The sequence below is a fragment of the Oryctolagus cuniculus genome, chromosome 9 (genome assembly GCF_964237555.1).
Source record: "Oryctolagus cuniculus chromosome 9, mOryCun1.1, whole genome shotgun sequence".
NCBI lineage: Eukaryota > Metazoa > Chordata > Mammalia > Lagomorpha > Leporidae > Oryctolagus > Oryctolagus cuniculus.
Genome location: NC_091440.1, coordinates 84,358,132 through 84,375,363, shown reverse-complemented (window position 1 = coordinate 84,375,363; position 17,232 = coordinate 84,358,132). Strand labels below are relative to the sequence as shown.

At 45.0% G+C, this 17,232-nt stretch overlaps 1 protein-coding gene across 1 annotated transcript in view; it reads right to left on the bottom strand.

Annotated features, from left to right (window-relative positions):
• KATNAL1 (katanin catalytic subunit A1 like 1) overlaps positions 1-17,232 on the bottom strand; it is a gene marked incomplete in the record, with an annotated part of 76,273 nt that overhangs the window by 1,593 nt on the left and 57,448 nt on the right.

Genomic DNA, 17,232 nt, shown 5'->3' with positions numbered 1-17,232 from the left:
TCGTACGATACAGATTTCCACAACTCTCACCAGTCGTTCACAAAACTTCCTGGAAACCAACAACTGGCACAAAAAGCTCATTAATGTATTTTTTACTTGGAGGGCCAAGCCTACAGATATTTGATGCTCCAGTATGATTTAAATGTATACTGAATAAGTTCAGAGAAATCAGAGAATTTTTTTTAAAATAACCGGTCATGCTTGCCATTTCACTATTGCTTCTGGTGGCAAATCTGACTAATACAGCGCACTAAGATGATGTGTAAGGAGTTTATCTGGCTCGCTATTGTTTCCTGAAATACAAAATAAAACTTCCTCAACTATTATTTTAAAAAAAACCTCAAGTCTATGGGAAAATCGAGACTCTCGGTTAACTTTCATGGAGATGCACCAACTGCTAACATCTTGCCACCATCACTCGAGCTGTCTCCTCTCCTCCCCCCTTTTGTGCCAGCTGTCGGATCAGGATACTGCACTTGGAATCCTTCAGCGTGGATCTCCTAAGAACAGAGGGATACGCAGGATTATCCGCCTCATGAGGAAATTTAACACTGGACATTAGTATCGTCCAACACAATTCAAAGTAAATGTTCCCATTTCCTGACTTTTTAACTTTACACACCATCACACGGTGTATTTAGTTAGTGTGTGTCCTCAGTTCTCTTTCATTTCAAACAGTTCCCCAGGGTCGGGTTTTTGTTCTGCTTTGTTTTTCACCACATTGATAATTCTTCCACAACTGACCTTACTGAGCCAAGACATCCCGGCAAAAATCCTCCTAACAGGTCCGCATATAGAATCTGACAGGCAGACTAGAATTTTTGTGGAAACGGAAAGAACCAAGAAGCGACAAGACACTCGAGACGGACAACAGCAGGGTGAGAGGGACTGTCAGTCACACAGGCCTGCAAGACGAATGGCGAGCAGGCCACAGGGCTGAAGCCGCTGTGACGCTCTCGTGCAGACAGATCCATGTGTCAGGATACAGACGAGGACATCCAGAAGCGACCAGAGCATCCCCTGCAGACACCTGATCAGGGAAAGACGTTTCTTCTCCATGAACAACTGACTATCCACCCGGAAACTATGAAATAGGGTCCTATCACATACTGAACCCAAAAAATGTGTGCCAGGTACATCACACCTAAATATAAATTGCAAAATCACATGCATTTTAGCATACAGGAAAGAAATCTTAATAACCTCGGGAAAGAATTCTTAAAATACAGATTTTAAGGAAGAGATTGAAAAACTGACTACATTTAAATTCGGAACTTTTATATTCATCAAAGGCACAGTGAAACCAGACAAGGTACAGAGTATGAGGGGATGGAAGTAATGAAGCACTTGTCTCCAGAGTATTTAAAAACTCCTACAAATCAGTAAGAAACAGGCAGACTACCCAACAGAAAAACTGCCAAAAGATTTAAACAGATATATCAGAAACTCCAAATGGCCAATAAATAATGAAAAAGATACTGAAATTTTTTTAGTGACAAAAGGAATATAACTTAAACCACAATGAGATAACTGTTTGCACCAATTGACTGGTATGAATTAAAAAGTCTGGCACTACCAGATGTAGGAGATGCAGAACAAGAGCTCTCATAGGCATCTACAGGACTCTGCACTGGAACAGCTACCTTGGAAAACACTGGACTCATCCACTGCTGCTACAGATATACACTACGGTCCAGAAATCTACTGCCAAGATGCAATGCTCCATCCTGGCCTAAAGAAACCCAGGCACTGTCACCATTACGCACGGGCAAGGACATTTTTAGCAACAATGCTCATAATAGCCCCAACTGGAAACAATCAAAATATCCATCTCATGATAGGACAGACTGTGATGTCATCACATCATAGATTCTTACGTTGAAGTCCTAACCCCCGTAGCTCAGAGTGTGACTGCATTTGGAGACAGAGCCTTCACAGAGGTCATCAGGCTGGGCCCCCAGCCAACAAGACAGGTGCGTTTCCAAGAAGAGGAAACTGGGACATGGACATACTCACAAAGGCGTGGGAAGGAGACAGCTGCCCGTAAGCCAAGGGGAGAGGCCTCAGAATGAAGCCGGCCCTACCAGCACCTTGCTCTTGGGCTTCCCAGCCTCCTGAACTGTGGGCCCATCAACACTGGTTGCTGAAGCCTCCTGGTCTGTAGTACATGCTAGGGTAGCCGGAGCCAACTCTCACAATGGAATAGGACACAACCACAAAAATGAACTGCACCTGCACATGACAACAGGGATGATCTTAAAAACAGACTGAGCAGAAGCAGCAAGATGCACATGGACACAATCAGAGTGACTGCATGTATGTGAAGTTCGACAGAAGGCTAAAGCGTGTGTTTGGGGATACAGTCTTAGGAGACAAAGTTTTAAGGAGAAGCTGTGCATCATTCCTCTGAAAGGACTAACAGTGACTGGCAGCAGGGGCAGGGAGGGAGCTGTGAGAGGGAGGGACACACCACAGGGCTGCAGAGCCCCAAGGATGCTCCATTTCTTGCCCTACAGGGGTTCTACGGTTGTCTGCTTTGCCAATTAACAGATATGCAGGACACTGTAATAGATGTTTCAGTATCTGCATCTCTCTCTCTCTCTCTCTCTCACACACACACACACACACACACTGCAAAATACCACCACGAGTAGCTGCAGTGAAATGACAGGCAAGCAGGTGTCATCTGGCACTGCCAGAACCAAGAAAGGGCAGAGAATCTTCACCTCCAGAGCTCTTAGTCCTGGAAGCGCCCATCCTTGCAGTTCACAGGGGTGGGCACACCTGCTCAACAGTAGCTGAGAGTGCCACGCTCAGGTGGATGGCAAGGGGGAGGAGGAAGCACGAGGGAGGAACTCCCACATCTACTGCACAGAATGCTGTATTCCTGAAGCTGCCTAAGAACTAATGCTTTTTTAAAAGTTTTATTTATTTATTTGAAAGGCAGAGTTACAGAGACAGAGGGAGGGATAGACAGGGAGAGAAAGATCTTTCATCCACTGGTTCACTCCCCAAATGGCCAAAATGGCCAGTGCTGGGCCAGGCTGCTGAAGCCAGAAGCATAGAACTTCCATCTTGGTCTCCCACCTTGGTGGCAGGGGCCCGAGCACTTGGTCCATCTTCTGCTGCTTTCCCAGGTGCACTAGCAGGGAGCTGGATGGGAAGTGGAGCAGCGGGAACCCAAACCGGAGCTCACATGGGATGCCGCGGTGGCTGAACCCGCTCTGCCACAACACCATCCCCAAGAACCCCCAATCCTAACACAAGGGCATCATGATGCTGTGCTTCACACATAGCAGGTGGATGTCAGTGAGTAAGCACCACTTAATTCTCATGGCCCAATATTGGAATACCACAGTGTGTGTAAACCAAATGCTTTACTACATGCAGCCTGGCCTCAGGACCTAAGCCACAGAGTTCAATATAACATTTTCTCTCAAAAACGAAGTTCCAGACTGCCAACTTCAAAACAACTTTGGGGGCAGACGAAAATGGAAACTTCTTGAAGGTGGGAATTCTTGTGCAATGGATTGGGAAAAATGTAGATGCAAGCTTTGAAAGCAGACCAGCGGTTACACATCTGAAGTCGGGCTCTTGTCTGGTAACCTTGTTGGGTGGGTCCCAGCCCTCTCCTGGGGGCAGCAGCAGAGGGGACTCTTCCCTGCCCAGCATCAAGGGAGCTCTGAGGCCCAGCCTCACTGTACTGGGAGGAATTTCGGGAATTCCAAGCCCAGAAGGCCCTCCACCCAGCAGGCACTCAGGAAGAGGGAGAGGGTAGGAGAAAAGAGGTCTGGGCCCATACCCATATCCAGGAAACCTCCTGGCTAAACACAGACTGGGCTCTCAGTTCTTAACTGGTCTATCAGGCATATTTTTCATTAAACTTTACTAACTCACCTACCACAAACTTTGAATATAAACCTGTCAGTGCCCGTGGTACTGAAGCTTAGTAGAAGGAAACTTCTTGTTCCCTGTTAACTACAAATTTGGGGGCAATTAACTTTTAACACTGATTATAGCAGCAACAAGTCAGAAAATTCTAAGTTAAGATTTATCAGCTCTATAAAACTGAATTAACGATATTTAATAACCTTGTGAAAAGATTTAACGAGGGATTAATGTGTTAATAATAGTATAAAGACATGCCAATGCTGTATAACACAGTTAATTCATGTTCTAAGTTTAAATAATCATTGTTGGAGGAATCATACAGAGCTTCTTATAATACAAGGGCACTACAAAAAAAAAAAATCATGAGAAGTGAGAGTAAAAGATAAAGTATTCTGGTAAGAAAAATTCTGAAACCCATGCATCGGTATCTCATGAACTCCTGGGAACAGGTTCTCTCCCTCTTGAGTACACTGGCATCTGGGGTCCTCTGGGACCACAGCCTGTTCTGCTACACTGGGAAGGATACTGAGTGCCTCAGTGTCCTCATGTTAAATGTAAAGCGAGGGGGTTGCTGCGTGGCACAGCGTTTAAGATGCTGCTTGGGACACCCATATCCCATTTCAGAGCACCTGGGTTTGAGTCCCAGCCCCACTCCAGATTCCAACTTCCCACGAATGCACAGGCAGCAGGTGATGGCTCAAGTGCTCAGGTCTCTGCCACCCAGGTGGGAGCCCCAGCCAGAGTTCTGGCTCCTGGTTTTGGCCTGGTCAACCCTCAGCTGTCGCAGGCATTTGGGAAGGGGAGTGGATGGGGGAGTGTCTCTCTCTGCCTTCAAATGAGTCAATGAATAAATAAATAAGATCTGGTTTAAAAGTGTTTTGGAGAACAGAATCTACCTCATTAGACAGTCCTGAGCACCTGAGCATTCAATGAGTTAACACACGTAAAGCCTGGCCCCTAGTCAGCACTCAGTAAGTGCTCCCTGCCCTCTCACCACCACCACTCAATCAGCCAACAGGACTGCGAGGGGACAGTGAGACTCCAGGACAAACTTCCTCTTTTTTTTTTTTTTTTTTTTTTGACAGGCAGAGTTAGGGAGAGAGAGAGACAGAGAGACAGAGAGACAGAGAGACAGAGGGAAAGGTCTTCCTTCTGTTGGTTCACCCCGCAAAATGGCCGCTACGGCCGACGCGCTGTGCCAATCCGAAGCCAGGAGCCAAGTGCTTCCTCCTGGTCTCCCATGCGGGTGCAGAGCCCAAGCACTTGGGCCATCCTCCACTGCCTTCCCAGGCCACAGCAGAGAGCTGGACTGGAAGAGGAGCAACCGGGACAGAATTCGGCGCCCCAACTGGGACTAGAACCCGGGGTGCCGGCGCCACAGACGGAGGATTAGCCTAGTGAGCGGTGGCGCCGGCCCAGGACAAACTTCTACTGAGTGATGCCTGGGAAAGCTTCGGCACAGACGAAACACTCCAGGAAACGAAGGCCACACAAGCAAGGCAGGCCACAGGGAGAAGACTGCGTGGAGTTACGAAAGCTCTTATGGTGGCTTTCAAAAATCAGCGAAACTTTAACAAAAGGAAAGAGAGAACAATCTTGGAAATGGGAGCCCATAAATAATGACATGCAAGCAGGAGGAAGCCTGTGTGGGTCAGAATGGAATAAAGGGTAACTAGAAAAGAACAGAAGACTGATAAATGCAGACAGACACAAGGGCATGCAAGGTGTGAAGTGTTTTTGTTTTTGTTTTTAAAGTAAAACAAGGGGCTGGTATTGTGTGACACAGCTGGTAAAGCTGCTGCCTGCAATGCCAGAATCCCATCTGGGCACTGGTTTGCCTCCCAGCTGTCCCACTTCTGATCCAGCTCCCTGCTAATGGACCTGGGAAAAGCAGCTGAAGATGGCCCAAGTGTTTGGGCCGCTGCCACTCATGTGGCAGACCTGGATGAAGCTCCTGGCTCCTGGCTTTGGCTGGCCTAGCCCTAGCTTTTGAGGCCAACTGGGGAGAGAACCAGAAATGGAGGACCTCTCTCTTTCTTTCTCTGTGTGTCTCTCTCTCTAACTCTGACTTTCAAATAAATCTTTAAAAACAAGTAATAAAAGGAAGGACTCTGACACGTGATAGGGAACGAGAGTCATACCACCTAAGATGCTCTGTCATGCCTTGGTGGCTAAGAGGTCAGTCAAAAAGCAAAATATGCACTGGGGTTTTAGGCTAGCCGTTAGAAGCCTGCATCCCACATGACAGCACCCAAGCCCCCGACTCCAGCTTCCTGCTAATGCAGACCTTGGGAGGCAGTGCTGATGACTCAGGTAACCGGGTTCCTGCCAGCCACAGGAAGACCTGGGCTGAGTTCCCGGCTTCCGGTCAGCTCCAGGTATTGCAGGCATTTAGGGAGTGAATCAGCAGTGGGAGCTTCTCCCTGTTTCTAATAAATAAATTAAATCGTAAAAATAAACAAACAATAAAAGCAAACCATCATTAAGTGAAGGGGGTTGGGCAAATGAGTTCATAGACCAGGGGACTGCTGTCACAGTTTAGACACATGGAGTGAGGAAGGACTTGAAGAAAGAACATTAGGGCTCCACCTGTGCTGGTTAGTTTGCCTTTGGTTGACCATGACGGATGGTGTTTACCGGGATGGCCACGATAGATGAGAGGAGATCAAACTCCCTCTTCAGAATCTGGGTGGGCTTGAGAGCACTTTGAGCACAGAGAATGGCAGAAGTGCCACGAGGTAATCTCTAAGGCCAGGTCAGAAAACGCAGTGGGGCTTCCACCGCATCCAGTGGCGCAATCCCACCTGGCACTGTGAGCTACCATGTATGAAACTGACTACCCAAGGCCACATGGATGGCACAGGTAACATGCGGGTGCTTCAGAGAGACAGGCCCAACTGGGGACCCAGACATGCGAGTGAAGACGCCAGAGGACCCCGGACTCAAGTCATCCCCGCTGTGCCCATCGGGAATGATGGCAGCAACACAAGTCTGTGGCCCCACTAGGTTTCAGAGCAACTGGTATGCTGACTTTTCTTGCTACCAAGTTCTAATTCTCAGTCTTGCAGAAATTTTCCTACTTCTTCATACAAATTACCTAGCTGGCAATGTACCTTTTTGGAGTGGTTTTTCTTGTTTCATCTCTCTTCTCTTTATAATGCTTCTTGCCTGATTTTCAATTAAAATTTTCTTTTCATGGCTACTTGTATTCATAAAAAGCCCTTCAATTTTCTATTTTAATAAGCTCTTCTTTCCATTACATTTAATCCTTGATTTCTAAACTGTTCTTGCCGGCCTTGCACCTGTTCAGATTTACTTTATTCTATCTCTTCCATACCTGTTCATTCTACCAGATGCTTCGGCCACAGCTATCCATTTCCATGCAATCGTCCTTTCTTGTTTTCTCTCTGAAAATTCAGTTAAATGCAACCTCTTCTAGAGTCCCACTAAGCCCATCAGTCAGAATTCATTATTTCTCACTCCCCACCTTACTATCACACACTCCATTGTTTTTACTGCAGTTAAGTTAATTTTAAGAATGAAATTATTCAAAGTAACAGACCACAGAGCAACAGCCAGGGAAGACAAAGTAAGACAACACAAGAAAATATAAGGAATCTGTGAGCTAGAAAATTCACCAACTATGTTACATAGCCTTGAGGTCCACTTACAAAGGAATCAAGCAATGTGCTATAAAAATTCAGTTTTAAAGTCCACTAGTGAGGCTTATGCTTTTGGCCAGGATGCCCTTCTGTGGTGAACAACTCCAAAATGAGACAAAACATGAGATGCAACCATTTATGCATCAGCCAAATCTCACGAGGAATTTTAAAATGGATTTTTCTTCATTCTTCCAATAATCTGAGTGCTTTAAAGGAAAATGGCAAAAGCTAGACTCCACATGAGGTAATGCATATAATAAAAATTACTTTACCTATAAAGAAGCAACAAAACGTGACCCCAAATTAAGAAAACTTAAAAAGTAATCAATAGAAACAGACAATGCAACGTTAGAATGATGACAGGGCCAGTGCTCTGGTGCAGTGGGTTAATGCCCTGGTCTGAAACACTGGCATCCCATATGGGCACCAGTTCTAGTCCCGGCTGCTCCACTTCAAATCCAGCTCTCTGCTATGGCCTGGGAAAGCAGTAGAAGATGTCCCGAGTCCTTGGGCCCCTGTACCCATGTGGAAGACCTGGAAGAAGCTCCTGGCTCCTGGCTTCAGATTGGCGCAGCTCTGGCCCTTGCAGCCATCTGGGGAATGAACCATCAGATGGAAGACCCCTCTCTCTCTCTGCCTCTCCTCTCTCTGTGTAATTCTGACTTTCAAATAAACAAATAGATCTTTAAAAAAAAATTAAATGGCAAAGACTATAGGGCAGTGTATTAGTTACTTGTTTCTGAATAACACATTATACTAAAACTTAGAGGCTTGAAAACAGTTTATTATATTCACAATTTCTGTACATCAGGAATCTGGGAGTGGGTTAGTTGTATGTGTAAAGTTTTAGCTTTGAGTCTACAGTGGTTAATTTGGTGTATCAACCTGGCTGGGCCACGCTGCCCAAATATGTGGTCAAACATTACTCTGAATGTGTCTCTGTAAGGGTGCTGTAGATGAAATGTACGTGTAAGTTGGTGGACTTGAGTAAAGCAGATTGCCTTCCCCAATGTGGGAGGGCCTCATGCAATCAGCTGAAGTCTGAAGAGCACAGAAGAAGGGCTTCCCCCGGGAGGAACTTCCCCTCCGCCGCAATCCACCCTCAGACTGGAGCTCTTCCCGGGCTCCACTCTGACAGCCCACCCTGCACCCTGCACCCTGCACAGCTCAGACTTGCCTGCCTCCACCGTCGGTTGAGCTGATACACATACACACAAATCCTACTGGTCTTATTTCTCTAGAGAACTCTGACCACTGCCAGGACTCCAGCAAAGCTGCGGTCCATATGTGGACCAAGACTACGGTCATCCAAAGGCAGCTCATCCCAAGCTTGGCAAGAGGCTGCAGGCTACCAGTAGAAGCCTTTAATCCCTTCCCACGTGGGTTTCTCCACATACTAAGTGTGCTCACAGCACGGCAGCTGGCCTCCCCCAAACTGAATGACCTAAGACAGGGAGAGCCAGGAAAAAACCACCCTTCCTTCTGTCTAGCCTCGAAAGGCACCTGACATCACTTCGGCCATATCCTACTCCTTAGAAGCAAATCTCGGAGTTGATCCATATTCAAGGGAAGGGGAATTAAGCCCCATTTGAAGGGTAGAATGTTAAAGAATTAAAGAAAAAGAGATAAAAACAGTGAGCCAATGAGAAGGAAATGAAAAGTAATAGAAACTATAAACAGGGACGGGTGCTTGACGCAGCAGTTAAGGTGCCACACATCCCACTCTGGACTGCCTGGGCTCACGTCTCGGCTCCACTCCCAATCTCAGTTTCCTATTAATGTCCCCCTGGGAGGCAGCAGGTGATGGCTCGAGTAGTTGGAGGGTCAGCTTTCTGGCGCAGTGGGTGAAGCTGCCGCCTGCAACACCAACATCCCATATAGGTAACAGTTTGTGTCCCAGCTGCTCCTCTTCTGATCCTGGGAAAAGTAGCAGAAAATGGCCCATGTGTTTGGGCCCCTGCTACCTACGTGGGAGACCTGGAAGAAGTTCCTGGCTTCTGACTCTGGTCTGGTCCACCCTTGGATGTTGCGACCACCTGGGGACTGAGCCAGCAGATGGGAGATCTCTCTCTCTGTAACTCTGACTTTCGAATAAATACATCTTTAAAACAAGCAAAAATGTAGCTGGGTTCCTTCCATCCCTGTGAGAGGCCCAGGTTGAGCACCAGGGTCCTGGCTTCTGCCTGACCCATCCCCAGCCAGGCAGGCGTTTGGGGAGTAAACCAGCAGATGAGAGATCCCTCTGATTCTTTCTGCTGTCTCTTTATGACTCTCTGGCTTTCAAATAAATATACCAAATGGAAGTACGAGGCTTACAAAATTCAATATTTTGAATGGAAAATAAACTGTTCACATTTAAAAGCAGATTGGAAATGGCAGAAGCAAGGGGCAGCAGACATAAACACAGATGAACAGAAATTAGCCAACCTGAAGAACAGAAAGAAAAAAGATTGGAGGAAGGTTTAATGGAGCCCCAGTGACTTGAGAAACAGTATCACAAAGTTCAATCACAGGATAAATGCAGGATAAATAAAAAGAAACCCCACGGAGACATATCATAGCACAACTGCTAAAACCCAAAGATAAATATAGTATGTTCAGAACAACTCCTCAGGAAAACACCAGGCAGCTTTCTACAAGCTACACATTATGCTATCACGTGCCCCAGTCGTTTTACTTACAGCTGCTTATCCAAGAGAAATGGAAACTACGTCCAGACAGGATCTGAACGTGAACGTCCACAGCAGCTTCACTCACAGTGGCCCCACACCCGGACAACCCAATTAGCTGACAGCAAAGGAATGGGTAACAATCTGCGGTGCACCCCTGCAATGGGACCGTGCGCACCAGGAAAAAAACGACACAGAACAGCACATTTGCTCATTATGCTGAGTAGAACACGGCCACCAAATGCATACTGCGTGATCCTACTGATGTGAAATTCAAAATAATCCACAGTGACAACAATCAAGTCCAAGTTGGCCTAAGGAATGAGGTACTGGAGGAAGAGGAAGAACAGACTGCAAGGGGCACAGGGAATCTTCCCAGGATGAGAGAGGAGTCCTGTGCCTTGTCTGTGCTTACAAGGCCATATGCTACTGTCAAACTCGCTGAATTTAAATAGATAAAGTTGATTGTACATAAAGTATTCCTCAACAAAAATGATATAACTTCATTTATTTACTTACTTATTCATTTTTATTTGAAAGGCAGAGACGGAGACACAGAGATCTTCCTTCTACTGCTCACTCACCAAATATCCACAACAGCTGGGGCTGGGCCAGGCTGAAACCAAGAGCTTGGAACTCAGCCTGGTTCTCCCAGGAGAGTAACAGGGACTTGAGTGCTAGAGTCACAACCCACTGCCTCCCAGGGTGTGCTCTAGCAGGAAGCTAGAATTGGAAGCAAAGTCAGCACTTGAACCCAGGCACTATGTTATACCACGTGGATGTCCTAAGCAAGCTCTTAACTGCAGAGCCAAATGTCTGCCACTAAAGGTTGGTTTTATATATATATATATATATATAAATAAACAAACAAACAAACAAACAAACCAAGTAGCCAGAGGGGAAAATGACACCTAATACACAAGGAAACAGCTACACCAATGCAGCTGACCTCACATCAAAAACAGGCCAGCAGTGGCTTCAGCAAGATATTGAAACAGGAAGCCCCAGGTTTTGATTTCCTACAGAGGCAAGGACTTAACAATGTAGGATCAAAAAAAAATGAAAACTCCAGAAACCAGTTAGGAAGTCACAGAATCTCAGGCAAGCTCAAAGGCTAGGACTACACTGAAATGGGTATGAAAAGCCATTTCATTTCAACCAAGTCAACCACTTCCGCAAGCCAGCACAGCTCCGTGGGACTGGGAGGAGAAGCTGAATTGGCAGCTTTTCCCCTGGGGGAAAGACAGGATAGAAGGTATGTCCAACACTGCAGCTTTTCAGGAAGCTCCCAAAGGACTGGCTCTGTCTCACAAGACTTAGAGCAACCACAGGGATGGGGCACACTCTGAGAACAAAGGAAAACTCAGCAGCTCCTTGTGGTAACAGAAACTTCTAAGACCACAGTCAAAACCTGGCATGGCTCCACGTGGTTTGGAGAAGGTATCTAGCTTGTGGCCTCTTGAATGGGGTAAAAAAGAGAAGAATGGAACGTGTGTCTAACATTACACCTTTCGATCAATGGGACTGTGGGGAGCAACTCGGACTAGACTAAGTTACTGGAATTAAGACTTATTCTATGCATCTGCTCTCCCACAATATGGTGCTGGGAGAGGAGGAAACAGCTTCTACACAGCTGCCTCCAGTTCAACCAATAAACAGCAGGACCTGCTCCTGATTGGAGGAGAGCAGCGTACTCGGCGTTGTGGGTAGCAGAGTTGGGATTGGTGGAAGAGGACTATAAAGGAGGAGAGAGACAACATGCACCAGGAACATCTATCTGAAGGAACACCTGTGCAGCCCCCGAGAGAGCCGGCCGGCAGTGTGCCGCTCCCCCGCGGAAGGGGGAAAGTGGCAGGGGGAACCGCCTTTCCACGGAGGTGGAAGGGTCGGTAGCCAACCCAGGAAGAACCAGCAGCAAACCCGAGGAGGGCCGAGCAGACGAAAGAACAACACAGGGTCTTGTGTCGTTCCTCCACGAAGACAGGGAGCGACATGGGACTGCACTGTGAGTTCTCATTTTGTTCATGCATCATTTTCTTGACTTCATTTAGTTGTTTATCTGTGACCTGTTACACGGAACTGAGTTCTTTAATACATCTATTTTCAATTCTCTGTCATGTAATTCACAGAGGTTTTTGTCTTTTTAATTTTAGGGTTGGCTGTAGAGATTAATTTTTCCCCTTTAGTTGGGTCATGTTTCTCTGTTTCTCCATGTGCCTTGTTATCTGACTCACATGACTTGGAGCACTGACAGAACTGGCACAGCATGGCCGTCTGAGAGGCATAAAGAACAGGAGAGTTAAGCAGCTTGTTCTAGAGGCTACAGTACCCACAGACAGACAGCAGAGGGAGAAAGAGGAAATAAGCACCTGAAAAACCAGCAAACCCCACTGGGAAATTATATACACAAGCCCAAAGAGGAGGCATCCCCACAAAAGGTTAGAGAGACCCTCCTAGAAGCTCTAACTGGGCTGACTGGTGAAGGTCTTCCCAAGCCAGTTCATCAAGCCTGGAAGATGCCATTTTTTTAAAACACACAGATGACAACAAAAAATAACTAGGCATATTAAGAACCAGAGAAACATGGCCCAACCAAAGGGGGAAAAATTAATCTCTAGGAAGCAAGCCTAAAAAAAAAACCTATGAATTCTCTGACAAACAATTGAAAATAATCATGTTAAAGAGCATCACTGCTATATAAAAGAACATAGAAAAACAGCTAAATGAAATCATGTAAAATGATGCACTAAAAAAAAGGAGAGAATTCAACAAAGACAAAGATGCCATAAAAAAAGAACCAAACAGAAATTATGAAGCCAAATAATAACTATTAAAAAATTCACCAGAGAAGATCAACAGCAAACTTAAACAGGAGTAGGAATCAGTAAACTCAAAGAATGGGCCACAGGAAACTGAGTCAGAGGAAGGGAAAAATAAAAATGAAAAAGTGAAGAAAGTCTAAGGGATGCTCATGGGATACCACAAAATAGACAAACATGCATATTATGGAAGTTCTAGAAGGAGAGAAAGGAATAGAGTTAAATTCAAGGTATGATGGTCCAAAACCTCCCAAATATGAGAAAGGAAGTGAACCTCCAACTTAAGGGTCAAAGGGACTCTGCGTGGAATGAACCCAAAGAGCCCACCCTGAGACACACATCAATCACACCGCCAAGAGTCAACGAGAACCGTGAGAGATACAAGAGCGACTTGTCATCTACAAGAGGACTCTATGAGAATTACTAAATGTCTCAGGAGAAACATTACATGCATGACATAATTCAAAGTACGGAAAGAAAACACCTGCCAACCAAGAATACTATACAGGGCAAAACTGCTCTTCAAAAATGAAGAAATAAAGACCTGCACAGGTAACAAAAGCTGAAGGAGTTCCTCATCAAATCAGGCTAAAGGAACACCTTCAATTTCAAACAAAAGAATGTGAAACAGCAACATGTAAGTAAGCAAACAAAAATACAAAGCTCTCTGATACAGCTACATATAATGAGCAAATGTACAATCTTATAATCCTGTAAAGGTGGTGCATAAATATTTTTAATTCAAGCATAGAATTTAAAAAATTAAAGTATTAAAAGAACTGTTTTACGTAGCTGAGCATTTGGCCCAGGCTTAAGACACCGCTTGAGACACCCATATCCCGTACCAGCGTGCCTGGGTTTGAGTCCCAGCTCTGCTCTCAATTCCAGCTTCCTGCTAATGAGCACTAGGGGGCAGCAGTGGTGACTCAAGTGGTTGGGTCCCTGCTACCCACACAGGAGACCCAGACTGAATTCCCAGCTCCTAGCTTCAGCCTGGTCCAGCCTCAGCTGTTGTGGATTTAGGAAGTATACCAACAGACAGGAGATTCTCTTTGTCTTTATTTCTCTGCTTTTCAAATAAAAAAACTTTAACTATGTAAAATTATGCATATTGTAATCAGTACAGCAACTACTAAAACATACAATTAAGTATAACTAAAAATCCAATAAAGACACTAAAATAGATTCTAAAAAATTAGCTGACCCAAAAGAAATTAGGAAACGAGGTACGGAGAAGCAAACAGAACAAATAGCAAGGTGGCCGATTTAAACAGATCCAGAACAGTAACTATGCTAAGTTCAAATGAACTAAATACTCCAGTTAAAAAGCAGAGACACACTGGATGAACAGCAAGACCAAACTAAGTTCTATGAGAACTGCACTGTAAACAAAGATAGATATAATAAGCAATTGGTAAGCAAAAGAAGGATGGTAAGGCTAAATTAATACCAGAGTAGATAGCAAGTCAAAGGGTTCTGGTAGAGATAGGGAGGCATTTTGTAATAATAGAAGGAAAACAGGATACAGTAATAGTAATTCTGCACCTACTAACATGATGATTTCAAAATATATAAGAACACAATCAAAAATTGATAGAATTAAAAGAAATAAACAGATTCTCAATCACATTTGAAGATTTTAAAAAGATACTCCCAGGGCTGGCACTGTGGTGCAGTGGGCTAACGCCCTGGCCTGAAGCTCTGGCATCCCATATGGGCTCCTGTACAAGTCCCGGCTGCTCCACTTCCAATCCAGCTCTCTGCTGTGGCCTGGGAGATGCAGAAGATGGCCCAAGTCCTTGGGCCCCTGCACTCGCATGGGAGACCCAGAGGAAGCTCCTGGCTTCGGATCGGCGCAGCTCCAGCCCTTGCGGCCAATTTAGGAGTGAACCATCAGATGGAAGACCTCTCTCTCTCTCTCTCTCTCTACCTCTCCTCTGTGTAACTCTGACTTTCAAATAAATAAATAAATCTTAAAAAATTAAAAAATAATAAAAATTCACTCCCAGAAACTGATGGACAAACCAGACTAAAAACTCAGCAAGGATCTTAAAGACCTGAACTACATTATTTTTATTATTTTTTATTTTTTTGACAGGCAGAGTTAGACAGTGAGAGAGAAAGACAGAGAGAAAGGTCTTCCTTCCGTTGGTTCACCCCCCCATGTGGTTGCTACAGCCGGCACACTGCGCCAATCCGGAGCCAGGAGCCAGGTGCTTCCTCCTGGTCTCCCATGCGGGTACAGGGCCCAAGGACTTGGGCCATCCTCCACTGCCTTCCTGGGCCACAGCAGAGATCTGGACTGGAAGAGGAGCAACCGGGACAGGATCTGGCGCCCCAACCGGGACTAGAACCCAGGGTGCTGGCGCCACAGGCAGAGGATTAGCCTAGTGAGCCGCGGTGCCAGCTGAGTTACATTATTACACCAACTCAATGCACCTGGCATAGTAAACTTGGAAGAAACATTTTATTCCATTACAATTGTCACACTGACCAAAACAGATGATATGCTAACTCATAAAATAAACCTCAATACAATTCAAAATTAACCTCTTAAGAGTATGGAATTAAATTAGAAATCAACAATAAGGTATCTTAAAATAAAAAAGCAACAACAATAATCCAAATTCTAAACCATACAGTTAATAATAACTCAGAGGTCAAAGAAAGAAAGAAAAAAGAATTATAAAATATTTCTAACTTAATGATAGAGAAATCATAATACAGCAAGACTTTTGGAATAAAGCTAAAACAGTACTTAAAGAAATATTTACAGATTTAAAATGCTTACCAAAAAAAAAAAAAAAAAAAAAAGATTAGGAGTGGGCATTTGGCCCAGGAGTTAAGAACCAGGTGGAATGCCCACATCCCACAGTGGAATGCCCAAGTTCAATGCCCACCTCCTTCTCCTGACTCCAGTTCCTGCTAAGGCAGAACCTAAGAGTTCAACTGAGTTCTTGTCACCCATATGGGAGACCTGGATTAAATTTCTAGTTCCCAGTCTCAGCCTGGTCCAGTATCAGCCATGCAGGGCATTTGGGGAGTGGACCAATGGATGAAAGAGTTCTCTTGGGGCCGGCACTGTCATGCAGTGGGTTAAAGCCCTGTCTTAAAGTGCCCACATCCAATATGAACACTGGTTCTAGTCCCAGTTGCTCCTATTCTGATCCAGCTCTCTGCTGTGGCCTGGAAAAGCAGTAGAAGATGGCCCAAGTCCTTGGGCCCCTGCACCCACGTGGGAGACCCAGAAGAAGCTCCTGGCTCTTGACTTCGGATCGGTGCAGCTCCAGCCATTGCGGCCATCTGGGGAGTGAACCAGTGGATGGAAGACCTCTCTCTCTCCCTTCTCTACCTCTGCCTCTCTGTAACTCTGCCTTTCAAATAAATAAATAAATAAATATTTTTTAAAAAACAAGTTCTCTCTCTTGTTCTGTTGGTATTTCTCTGTCTCTCACATTTTCTCTCTCAAATAAATGAATAAACAATGTAAAAAATTTTGCAAACTTAAAATCAATAATTTAAATTTCTAACCTCAGAAAAAGAGAAAATTAAACTGAAAAAATAAAGGACAAAATAATAAAAAAATTAAAATCCATGAACTAGAAAACAGAAAATTAACAAAGCAAAATTGGATGTGAAAAGATACATATTGAATCAATCTCTAGACAGAATGATCAAAAACAACAGAGATAATATAAATTACTACTACTAGGAGTAAAAAATCCACAACCAGCATTGTGGAATAGTAGATTTAACTGCCCTTTGCAATGCCAGCATCCCATACTGGAGCAATGGTTCAAGTCCCACCTTATCTGCTTCTGATCCAACTCTCTGCAAATGCACTTCAGAAAGCAGCAGAAGATGGGCCAACTACTTGGACCCCTGCCAACCCATGTGGGAGACTCAGATGGAGTTCCAGGCTCCTGGTTATGGCCATTTGGGTAATGAACCAGCAGATGGAAGATCTCTCTGTTTTTGCCTCTCCCCTCGTCCTGTAACTCTGCCTTTCAAATAAATAATAAAGATCTTTATAGAAAAGAAAGTAAGGTGTATGGATTTCCATCCTGTCAATGTAAGCAAAGCTAGAACTTACTTTGAACTCTCTTCAGCGCATCGCTCTGGGCTAGTGTGGAACAGGTAAGCAACTATGTCTGCACTGATGGAAGGCTGTGACAGAAACGGGAAATCTGA